The 10637-nt window shown below is 38.1% G+C and overlaps 1 long non-coding RNA gene across 2 annotated transcripts in view; it reads right to left on the bottom strand.

The window, feature by feature from the left end:
- Window positions 1-2785: 2785 nt before the first annotated feature.
- Window positions 2786-10637, bottom strand: part of LOC122813193 — a 236708-nt gene continuing 228856 nt past the window's right edge. For both annotated transcript variants that reach the window (XR_006366647.1, XR_006366648.1), the window contains one exon: window positions 2786-3180. This is a non-coding gene — a long non-coding RNA (uncharacterized LOC122813193). The remainder of the gene's footprint in view (window positions 3181-10637) is intronic.

The following is a 10637-nucleotide window of genomic DNA, read 5'->3' as shown; positions in this document are numbered from 1 at the left end:
GACTCACTTGTCTGCACTAAAACATAGAAAAAAAAGAAGTTTCACGACACCCGCAAAGTCATGCAGCGGTGTGTCATTACAGCTTTAGTGTGTTCTACTAAAACAAAGAATATTTCTATGTTATATCAAGAGAATTTCACTGAGCAGGATGACTTGTTGAAACTGCTCCTCTTGGTAAAATGGTGGGATCCAGAAGTTAGTAAATTTATGTAAAAAGAGTATATGAGTGAAACATACCCTCACGGGGGGAAAAAGGTGCAGTTCCTCTCAAAAACACTGAGACATACCACTTTGAAGGGAACAATTTCAGAAAGTTGTCCCACCTGACACTCTTACTCTCAGCAAAATAGAACTAACCTAAATTATTTTTTATTTCAACCACAGCAAGCCTTCATTTTTGAACAATTAACTGAATTTTAGGGTAAAAGTAAACTTACATAACTTCTCATTACCTTGCATTACAGTATATAAAGCACAGGTCTGTAAGCACAGCAACACCAAATTCACAGTAATTCTAAACATTCTGAGAAGGTTACAAGTATGACATTTTATATATTGCAATACAATTAACTACAAACTGTAAAGCAACCGAATGTCAGTTTGCAGTATAAGAAGAGGTCAATATAGAGTCTATTATAAATGATATATACAGCGACCTGTTTTATTCTGCCAGAACTGCAACATAATGACTGAATAAAATCATACAGATGACTGTGGAGAGAGTGATTAGGTCATCATAGATTACTATTGACAAATAAAAAATTGAAGGCAAAATGTAGAATTTCAACATGATAAAAAATTAACAATGTAGTTTGTAAGAACTTACCATGTGAGTATGTTATGCTGGAGAAGAACCTTCTTCAGGCATTTGAGGGTGGTTCTGCTCAGCGTCACTGTATTGAGTTGGATACTGCTCCAGAGTTGCGGAACTTAGCCACTGTGAACATAGTACACAAACATCTGCTCACAGCATGGACTAAGTCCTGCACCTCCAAGCATCTCTGTTTGTCTCAGGGCACCTATGAGCTTTCATGTAGATACTGTAGCTAAAGGATACATCCCTGCAGCTTGAAGCATTTCAGCTTAAATCTCTAAGCACCCAGTTAAGCTTCCTTGTATGCCAAGGCAATTGTGTGGAAATGCTCTCAACAATCACCCTTTCTACAAAAAGATACATGGAAATGAATTTTTTAACTTTCATTTAACTCCTTCAGCTTAGTAAAACATCTTTTATTTTTTATTTTTTATTTTACATTTTTTAAAAAAAAAGGTAAACTTACTTTCTTCTTACTTTCCTATATCCCTACTCTCTGTACATTTGATAGTATTCTCCATGTATGTCATGTGTTACAATATTTTTGTTAGTTTATTTTCTAACTACTGCATGTTTATATCTTATAACTATGTCACTAGTTACAATGTCTTAATTTTATCTGATTACTTTACATGTATTTCTTTAATGGGATTTCATTTAGTATCATTATAATTTTTAATTTCGGAGCTTATCTCCCCGGGCCTCTACTGAAAATGGACATATATCCAACTAGACTAGCTCAGTCAACAAATGTAAAATCAAAATAAAAATAAAAATAAAATAAATAAAAATAAAATAAAACATCTTCTATAAAGAAATGAACTTTGTCTTGTGGCAACAATAGTGACACATGATCAACACCTTTCTGTTGAACTGCAGTTTAGCACAAGGTAAGGTCAACAGTAAGAAGGAAGTTCTGCTTGCAGACTTTAGATCCTCTCTGATATGAAATATGGGACCTTATATCTGAGGGAATATACAGTGCTGAGTGGATTCACTGCTGTGTTTAAGTTACCATAAATATCACTGACACATTAAGACATGTTATGATAAGGTAGCAAAAGCTTGCAGTTGATTGGAAATCCCTGGCAATGTGATTTTTTAACAAAGAAGTACAAATCACTCTGCCAGGAATCCAGTCACCTACAACAGTATATTAATATGAAAAAAATGTAATTTGATCTTTGCTGTAGAGTCAAGCTACTTGTGGATAACATGTAATTTTATAATCCAAATAGTTTTGGATAGCTTTCACCTCGGAGAGGAAGATGCTCCTTAGGGTTTCATTTCTGCAGTGCTTTTTGAATCAGATAGTGGCCACTTAAAAAGTTGTGAGATTTTTTTTAAATCACTTTTTTACAAATTCAGCCAATCTGAAACACACTGTGGAAAAGAAACATCTACACCCAGACTGGTCAAGTTTGTGGTTGTTCATGTACTTGGTCATATCCTTTCTGCTTTGCTTATTACACATCTTCCTTAAACAACTGTATAAATGGTGGTTCTTTCTCAATGTGGCCAACACGGTCCATTTGCAGCTTTGGTTTTACTATATCAGCTACCCAGTTTCAGGTTATTTAGATGGATTTCCTTCATTATCCCTGAGGAGAGGCACTTAGTCTTTATTTTTTAATTTATTTAAGTAATGAAAGGGAAATATAAGTAAGTTCTTCTGGGCATTCTCTCTTTCCTATTTGCTTATGCTACTTTGTGTATTGTTAGCCAACTCGCAGGCTATATTTCTCTGAATATGATCCAGACAGTTTCATTTACATATCTGAGCTTTTGACAACATGAAACTACATACGGCTGACAGAACCTGAAAACAGAAACACAGCAGTTAAGTTCCTTTGGTATTTCTTCTGTAACAACTTAAGCATTGTGGTTATGTAAAATGTATTTACCGCAACTTTATCAAACCTCAGAGTAAAAATTTATGTCAGTACTTTCAATTCTTTAATCTCACTTTAACTTCTTATATCTGCTGATTCCTTTTATTCTAAATATTAATAACATTGTATAATTTACATTTTGCTTTTACATTCACAACACATGCAATCTGTGTGGTTAATCCTTCATTGCTCAAATAAAGCTTCCATTAATCTGCACGGTTTCATTACTGCAGCATAGCTTGCTAGACTCATACAACACAAAATGTTGGACAGATTAACTGTTGCATCTGGCTAATACTGTCAGTGAGGCAACTGCCTGTTCCATCTTCCCGGCTGTGTATTTTCAGTTATGCTGCTTTCCTATAGGAAAACAATATGGCATTGTTGGGGAACATTGTCCTTTGACAGCTACCACCAAATCAGGGAGCAGGTGACATACAGGACCCCCACCTTCTCTTACTCTCTGTCGTTGCTCTGAAGAAAAAGAAATGTGACAGATTAGGAACTGAAATTTTTTTTGTTTTTTTTTAATTTTGGGCTAGAGACAGAGTAGTTCACAAGGAAAGTTAGATCCAAGATCTGTGTCAAGAATTGCATATGTTTATTTGAGCCTTCTGTTAAAGAACTGTATATCTTTATTTGAGCCTTGTGTTATGAATCAAATAAATCTGCATTATTTAGTTCATGACTACCTAGTTCACACAGTAACCAGTACTTTTGTTACTCAAAAGATCATTCAGACCAGTTCATTAAGAGCTACATTCAAAAATAATATATATATATATATATATATATATATATATATATATATATATATGAGAGACCTAGATAAAGCAGCAACTGACACATAGAAAATGTATGTTTGTTTTTCAGCCTCTTTTGCTAATATTTTTTTCTGATTAAGGTCATCCACTCATGTTTGACTTGGTACCATTCATCCTCAGTGCCTTAATCTTTGGTCCTTAAGGTGTCTTTAAACAGACCTTGAGAATATCTATTAAAACTTTGGATAAGATCAATAGGTTGATATCTGTGACCATTGAAGAAAAAGCCCAGCCTTTGTAGTGCCTACTTATCATAGTAGTTCATCATATATTCTCCTCCCACACACTACGTGAAACTATTCATACTTTTGCATGTCTAGTCATGATGCTAGCCAGAAGGATGCTGCCGAGTGAATATTTCTTGCACAGGCATGTGATCATCTTGTCACAGCAGATACAACCAAATATCACTAGGCTACCAAGATCCCATCTCATAAGTTCATAGGTAAGTACTACGCTAGCTGCCCTTGTGGGCCATTTTAAGCCTAGCCAGTTCCCCTTATTGGACTTGAATTAACCTTGGCCTTACCCATTCCATGGTCAATAATTATATAATACCCCTAATGGCAATAAATGGGTTATGCCATAGATAATTTGAGGAAACCCATGCATGGGATATAGCATTTAGGAGTTGCCTCTGTCCATTAGTTGTACAGAGGGCAGTCCTGGGTAAATTGTCTGTATCCCAGTTGTGGCTGAATATGGATGGGGTGAACTTTGCTTTATCTGGATGGGGAGTCTGTTCCATATTAGTGGTATCCTCTGCAAGATATACCTGTTCCTTTAAACCAGGCATGGGCAAACTACGGCCCGGGGGCCACATGCGGCCCGTTAAACGTTTTGATTCGGCCCGCCAAACTTGAAAAAAAATTAATAAATTAACCTTGTTAATGTTTTATTTCCCCTGCAATTCTGATGCTTCCTCACTAGATGGCGCACTCTAGATATATTTGGCTTTGTTGAGGTGAAGCGTAGGCCTATTACTCCACGTTTGCACTTTACCCTTTGACCCACCGCACCTCTATGAAGATGAGCGGACCCAAGAAAAGGAAAGTGGACAGAGAATGTCGAGTGTTCAATAAGGAGTGGACAACTAAATATTTTTTCACTGAACACCGATCATCTGCTGTTTGCCTGATATGCCAAGAAACTGTGGCGGTTTTTAAAGAGTATAATATTAGCCGTCACTTTGCCACAAAGCATGCTAATTATGCTAACAAGCTCTCAACAAAAGAACTGGAAGCTGCTGCTGCACTGGGGAAACAAATTGAATAAAAGGAACAGGACAAGTACATCTGCATCTCCTACCGTTTTTGAAAAAAAAGACAGTCAGGAGGAGAGTGATGGTGATATCCTGAAGGATAACAGAACTTTCAGTGCTTTAAAATAAAATGGTCATTTATTTGATTTTCAGTGTTTAAAGACTCATTTCGAAGTCAGAGATTTTATTGTAATGCTTTTCTTCATTTTCATTGGAAATTAAAGCACATGTTTTCTCCATATCCCAAGATGTGTATTTTTCCCCCAATGAGGTGATGTTTTCAAAGCATGCCATCTATCTGCTCCTGTTCTGGCCCCTTTGTCAAATGTTAGAACTCAATGTGGCCCATGAATCAAAAAGTTTGCCCACCCCTGCTTTAAACTGATCTAATAATTTTAGAGAAGATGTTTAGATCCCTAGATTGAGTGCTTCTGCTGTCATTTGAATGTTGATGTGCAGTAAATCTAGCAGTACTGGGTTGGAGGATGCATTGTACGCCAGACACAGGTCACCTCTTAGCAGTCTGTGGGATACTGAGCATACTGACAGGGTTTTGAGTTAGTCCATGTAGGACATGCTGTCTAAGCCTTGTATCCTTTCAGTAGGTATCTCTGTGGGTGTTCCAGTTCTTGCATGTGTCAGGACATGTACATGCCAAAGGGGGCATTATATTCAATGACTGGCCCAATGAGGGCTGAGTAAAGAGGAGTAATGACATCCTTAGACCTAGACACAATCCCTTTGATTATAAGCTGTGCAGTATAGAAGGACTTTCTTACACTAATGGGCACATGACACATTTTCCCCTTGACCTGACATGTTCATATCTGCGTGTACTCTGGCTTTTGGCTGAATTAATCCATTATGGGTCAGTCTGCTATTCCAAAAAGCAAACATTAAATAAATAAATAAATAAAAACAAGATACTCCTGGCTTTTATGTTGAAGCAGAAGTAGTATTTACAGGAGAGACTTTTTATAGGACAGATCATTTAAAATACGTTTTGGCACTCTCTGTGTGATTATTTTCTAAATATCACTCATTCTACTATTACATGATTTATCCAGCATTGTATTTTGAAAATACAGAATGTCTGAATATACAGCTTTTATTCAATTCATAAGATGCTCTCTTCCAGCATTCCTTCTGCAGATTTTGGGAAAAAATATATTCTTGCCAACAAACTATGCCCACAAATTGTTTTCTTACTATGTAACTAGAATGTCCAGATATGCAGCAAATTCTTTTTCCTGCTAAGATGAAGTAGTCGCAGGCTCTGAATGAACCTGCTTGTCACTCACGGCATCCCACTCCAGATCTACAAGTATACATTTATCAACAGCTTCCCCACTCCAGTCAGTTAGAGGCATCTTTGCTTCCTGAGAATCTATCTTCAGGTATGAGAACCCACCTTTGATTGAGGCACACTGACATCTTCACTTGAACTCCATTCCTTTGGTACAGCGGGCATTGAGTCTCCCACTTGAGACCCTAGCAAATCCGCTAACATTCATCAAAGTCCTCCTTTTATATCAGAATAACACATATCATAGCCTCACCTCAGGCTTTGTGCCCACTGAATGGCGCACAGCAACGGTTATCCTACTCCACAAAGCGGAAGCCACCAAGAACCCCGGGAACTACCGCCCTATTAGCCTGACGAGTCTGGTCTGCAAGGGTATGGGGCATATCATCATGGAACTTATAAACAATGACATTTGGTAATCTCCAAACTCTGGACCCTACCCAGTTCGGGTTTGCAAAAGGCAGATCATGTCTCCTAAACCTGATAGACTTCTTTGAAGCGGTCACCAAAGCTGTAGATGAGGGTAAGGTGGTACACACACCCTATCTAGATCTCACCAAATCTTTCAACACCATCCCCCACTCTGGAATTATAGACAAACTCACTAAACTAGATATAAATCCCTATGTCACAAGATGGGTTGCCAACTGGCTCACTGACCGAACCCACACTGTGAAAGTAGCAGACTCTAAATCCAACTTCAGACCAGTGACAAGTGGAGTACCACAGGGTTCAGTCCTAGGTCCTCTCCTGTTTGGTATCTAGTTCTCTGAAGTACAGGCTAACACAGAAGGTCTTTGGCTAACAAAGTTCGCAGATGACTGCAAACTAGGAGCCATAATCAAATCTCCTAACGATGTGGACATCCTACAAAAGGGCCTTACTGAGACAGATGCCTGGTGTCAAAGCCATGGCCTCAAGCTCCCTTTTGGTAAAAACTCTGTACCCATGAACTACCACATAGACGGTAGTCTACTTAACACTGAAAGTATGATAAGAGACCTTGGGACACAGGTGGACAGTAGTCTCTCCTTTGATAATCACATCACCACAGTAGTCAGGAAATCCTTCTACGTGGCACACCTCATCACAAAAGGTTTCTCATCCAGGAAAAAAGAGGTCATTGTTCCCCTCTACTCATCACTCATTAGACCCATTATAGAGTACAACACCCCTTTTGGAATGTACCTAACAAGACATCTACAACAACTGGAAAGGCCACAAAAATACCTCACAAAGAGGATTACCAGCCTCAAACAGATGCCCTACGCAGACCATCTAAAAAAACTCCAGCTTTACTCTATCACATATCACCTACTTAGAGGCGATCTCTGCCTAACATACAAAGCTATGTCAAACCCAGAGCTGTTGGACATGCTCCACGTAAAGGAATCCCAATCCCTCTGAGCTACACGCTCTAGGGACCTAAACCTTGTCACCACAATAAAGAGAACATGCCGGAGGGATAGATTCCTGTCCCTGAGACTTCCCATACTCTGGAACAAACTACCTATCTATATCAAACAAAGCTCCTCATTAGCACTCTTCAAGAAAAATCTTGATGATTGGATGGGAGATAGGAAATTCACCCTGGGGATCACTTCTGTGGCTCTGCTTGACAGGGGCAGTGGAAAATAATTTTTTTGGGTGGCAAAAGCCAGGGTACCATTTAGCTAGGCTTATATAGGCCCTAGGGCCAATAGCTTAGTACCTACCTATGAACCTATGAACCTATATAAGTATTCTCATAATGACTGAATAAAAGGAATGTCTTGCCTACCTAATAACCATCATTACATGAGTGCTCTTAGAGAATCAGCATTATTTGTTGGATATTTCAGGCACCTTAATTAGTATATATTAAAACTCTAGCTGCTAACTAGAGAAAAGTAGTACAGCCATATGTAAGCGTTGGTCTCCAAAAACAGTAACACAACCACAACCAACCAGTCTGATGCCCACAGTGAGAAAAGTAATGGAAACATTGATGAAAACCAGGTTCTTCAAGATTGTTTTTCCTGTGCATTTACAAGATAAAGAGGAAAATAAGTATGCAGATAAGAGGTCACATCCCTTCAATTTCATAAACGTTCATGACTTAATGCAAGTAGGACGAGAAGGGGTGTGTGGTTTATCTAGAATTCAGACTCAGTTTTACATAGAGGGATGGTGAGAATGTAAAGTTGACCAAAGATGTACAGAATTAAAAAATGATTTAAATACAGAGTGGAGAAGTCAGCATTCAGTGGTACTTTATCAAATACCAGAGGGGCAAACTGTCTAGCATTTTTTATTCCAGTATAATATTTGGTGTCAAAATAAATATTGACATCTCTATCAATGTCACTAAAATGAAAACTGATTTATAAATGGGTTGGGAATTCTCAAAACACATGTCATTGTGAGATAAGTAATAGCAACTAAAGTTCAATCTGAAAAGACTTGTAAAATCACATATTTTATAAACAATAATAATCTATTAGCAATTTACAGATTTGAAAGTATACCATTTAATGTGATTAAAAACACAAAAAGAAAAATATAGCAAAGCTAGAATTTCCAATTTGTGATAACTTAAACTTCTTGAATCCGAGGCAACATGGGATATATGTAAATTACCCTTTAAGGATATCAGGTGTTTCAGCTAAATGGCATTTAAGGAAGAAAAGGAAGCAGAGTTTTATAACTTGTGTTTAAATCACCCAGGTGATGTAAGTGGGAGATGGGGAAGTTAGAAAGGATCTTAATGCATACAGAAATAGAGCTTGATATGCTGAACAGCTTAAATCATTATGTTTTTGTGTCATTTTGCACAACATTGGAGAGACAAATTATAGTATACTGTGTCCCTTTCTGTGGATAAGACTTTTGAAATATAAGAAATAGTTGGAGGATGTTCACAAATGATTTATAAAAATGTTGAGGAAGTTCCAAGATGCAGTGATAACAGAAAAATTAAATGAGGTGGAACTGCAGAGTATGAGAAAAGCATGAGGAGGGCATGCATGCTGTAGGCAGAGTAGCTAAAGGTTTAATAAACTAATTATTTTTTATTAGCTTGTTTAATTTTGTTTGCCTGTAACTGGTGTCGAGCACTGATCCACATGGATGTTTTTCAGACTCAGCCTGGGAGCAGTGACTGCTTAAGTTACTTGCCCAAACATAGGAGGCTGAAAGGATCAAACTCTGGACTTCAGGAAGTAGCTCATTATCAGCACATAGCCTTGACTTGCAAAATGACAGTGTGTGAGCAAAAAAGGATAGCTGATTTGCTGAGAATAACAGATAAGGGAAAAGGTTATAAGAAAGTCATTGAATATGAGCAGGGCTGGTGTTGACAGTCTGTAAAACAACAGATGCAGTCAGTAACACTTGGAACAAGTAACATAAGTATGGAGACTGTGATAGTTATATAGTTCATAGTTCATAGTTCACAGTTCATAGTCCATAGCTCATATGTAAGTACCAGGCTAGCTGCTGTTGTGGACCCTTTTAAGCCTAGCCATTTTCCTTTGCTGAGACTCAAGCCCTGTACTTCTTATCTGCGAGGTAAACACTAACTATTAATCAAACCCCTGTAGGAATTATTTGCACTGTGAGCCAAAGTCAATATATTTAATACCTTTTTCTACAGCCTTTTTCATATATTTGTTTCTTTGTAATCCCAGCTCTGTGATGCAGAGGGATAAACCTTGACTGTGACCGAGTCAATCTGAGATTGATTACTGGCTCAGGAAGCTGAAAGAGACGTGGAGGGGTGGGTGAGAGCAGTGTGACTTGTGCTAGCAGGTTCACCTAGGAGGAAGGGCTGCGGTGGCTGTGGTGACCTGGCTTCCTGGAGAACAGGTCTTAGAGAATGAGGAACATGGGTGTGCATGCACAAGCCAGAGTGGTAGCCATTTTTGATGCCTGTCAAGGAACGTGCATGCCTCCATGTCAAGGGCATAGGGGGTCCCTCTGCAGTGATGCAGTGCCCACATTACTACCAGGGAGATGGAATTAGGCCACATTCATGAAAATGCCCTAATGGCTGCCAGGACTATGCCCCACAGGAAACAGATCTGCTGAAAAGTTCTCACCCTATGAACAAGCCAATAGATCACAGGGAGATGATGGGTGGCAGGCACAAAAAGTAAGTTAAAAAAAGAAAATATTTATGGCTTTGTAATTCAAGGATGTATAAAATGTGTCTGCTTAAGTCACTTTCTTTATTTATTTATGTATATAGTCATTTTTTTCCATCTCCTCTCTGGATTTCACTTTGCATTTACTGTGTTTTAACTATTATTCTCTGAGTACTGCAGTAGTTTTCCTAAGTTCTGAAATAAAGTATGACAGACAGATGAACTTCCTCTTCCTCAAACAAAAGAATAAAACCAACAGATTGAAAATATGGTGTTTTGGGAGGAGGTCATTGTACGGCAGCAGTTTGGCTGAAGCAACTTGCTTGAGTTACCATGGTTACATTTTATTTTGGCCTGTGTTGTACTAAATGCTCTTTTTGTTGAATGTTACTTTAAATGAAAACTGAATTGGTCAA

Source organism: Protopterus annectens, chromosome 10.part0, assembly GCF_019279795.1.
Source record: "Protopterus annectens isolate FY-2018-M chromosome 10.part0, PAN1.0, whole genome shotgun sequence".
NCBI classification, from domain to species: Eukaryota; Metazoa; Chordata; order Ceratodontiformes; family Protopteridae; genus Protopterus; species Protopterus annectens.
Note: the sequence above shows the minus strand (reverse complement) of the source record. Positions and strands in the feature narration are given on the sequence as shown.